This window comes from Ipomoea triloba, chromosome 6, assembly GCF_003576645.1.
Source record: "Ipomoea triloba cultivar NCNSP0323 chromosome 6, ASM357664v1".
In the NCBI taxonomy this organism is placed as follows: domain Eukaryota; kingdom Viridiplantae; phylum Streptophyta; class Magnoliopsida; order Solanales; family Convolvulaceae; genus Ipomoea; species Ipomoea triloba.
Window position 1 is genome coordinate 23,231,173 of NC_044921.1, and position 1,764 is coordinate 23,232,936.

At 36.5% G+C, this 1,764-nt stretch overlaps 1 protein-coding gene across 2 annotated transcripts in view; it reads right to left on the bottom strand.

The window, feature by feature from the left end:
* Window positions 1–1,304, bottom strand: part of LOC116022056 (filament-like plant protein 4) — an 8,058-nt gene extending 6,754 nt beyond the window's left edge. The window contains exon 1 of one of the 2 annotated variants that reach the window (XM_031262609.1): window positions 999–1,304. The gene's annotated coding sequence lies outside the window, so the exon portion shown is untranslated. Of the gene's footprint in view, window positions 1–991 lie in introns of both variants that reach the window. The other variant, XM_031262608.1, reaches the window with a different exon arrangement.
* Window positions 1,305–1,764: the final 460 nt, after the last annotated feature.

Here is a 1,764-nt window from a genome sequence, read left to right on the forward strand (position 1 = left end):
AAAAAAAAAAAAAAAAAAAAAAACAAAATGTAAAGACCTTGGGAAATCAGAAAAACACGTAGTTCTCAGAAATTTCAGCAAAATGCTTGTTACAGGGCAAAGTGGATTTAATGATCGAAGGGGCCGTACACAATATTTCTATCAAACAATTAGAGATTAAATATTGGAAAAACAAGGCAATCATAAGAAAAAGTTATACTTAAGCCATTTAAAATACTGAAATGGTAGATAAAGAAAATGACCGATCACCACACACATTAAAAATTCACCACGAATATCACATCCTAAAACTTAAAAGAAAGTACTCCCTAAAAATTTTATTTCCATTCCAAGGAATATAGACCACCAACATTCATCAGCACGATCTACGCCAAGATTTTATTCATTTATTTTTCAATCTCAATAACCAAAATCCAGAACGAGAATCTAAAAAGCAATCACAATAACCGTCATAGAACAAGCTCCGGAAAAATAATGCAGACTAGAAACCCCAAAAACCAAAACCAAAACCAAAACAAAATCCAAAGATACAATTTCACCAATGCAAATTACCTACCACACTGATTTTTATTTTTTATTTTTTAATCGGAAAGCAGAGTCAAAGGCGGAAAAATATTTACTGCATACAATTTTAAACCGAGCAAGCAAGGAAGATAGCAACGGAGCTAAAAATTTAGAGAACCTAAGCTGAAACGAAACAAAAAGTGAAAAAACCACTGAAATCCGTAACCAAAGTGAAGAGCAATAGAGCATAAGAAGCACCGACATAAGAAGGTAGAGTAAGAGAAACGGCATGCCTTGCGAGCCGGAGAAGGAAAATACCAGAAAGAGATCCAAATGCAAACGGAAACATAACAAATAAACCAAACACAGAAAAACGCCAACGGAAGCCATATTCACTCCCACTGGCGCCATCAAACCAGCAGAAGTTACGGAGCCCCCAAAAAAATGCAACCAAACATAACAAATCTCTAAGAAATCAAAAACTCACCACTCACAATGCAATGCAGCTCAGCTCCCCAGCTAGATAGATACAGTCAGTTCACACAGAAAAACAGAGAAGCGTGACTTCTATTTTAGATCTATTTATTAGTTCTAGCTTATCAATTCAGCTCTAGAGAGACAAGGAGAGAGGTTAACACGGTGCTCCTTTATTCGGAGGTTTTAGAGAGAGAAACTGCGGCGGAGGACGGCGGAGGAGCGGTGGTGGAGCGATGGCGATAGTGCAGTGGGGAGAGGTTAAAATTAAAAATAAAATAAAAATAAAAATAAATATTCGGCGTTTGGTGTCACTTAAAAAGGGAAGACGTTGGAAAGCTCCAAAAACTTCACCTTTTATAAATTCTGTAAATTTTATTACTCGTATTTCCACACGTATTTTTATTTTTATTTTTTTATAATATACGGTGGAAATTGGGGAATTATACAAAATAAAAATTAAAAAGGTGGGAGAGTGAAAAGACGGAAATGGGCATGGGAAAGGAGATATTTACGAGAAAGTAGTAGCGCACGCTTGTGGCAGAAGGAAGGTGAGCTGGAGGCGATAACATGGACCACCGCCACTAATAGTCCACCCAGTCCAGCTCATACTTGGGGCTCTTTGTCCACTCCTTTTACCTACGGAGACATGTACTATGATTTTTTTTTTCCTTAAAAATTGTTGTTAAAAAACAATAAAATAAAATAAATGTATCCATCTGTGATCACCACCATATCTCAGAGACACTAATCAAACCATCCACTATGTGTGAAGTCTCAAGTGAT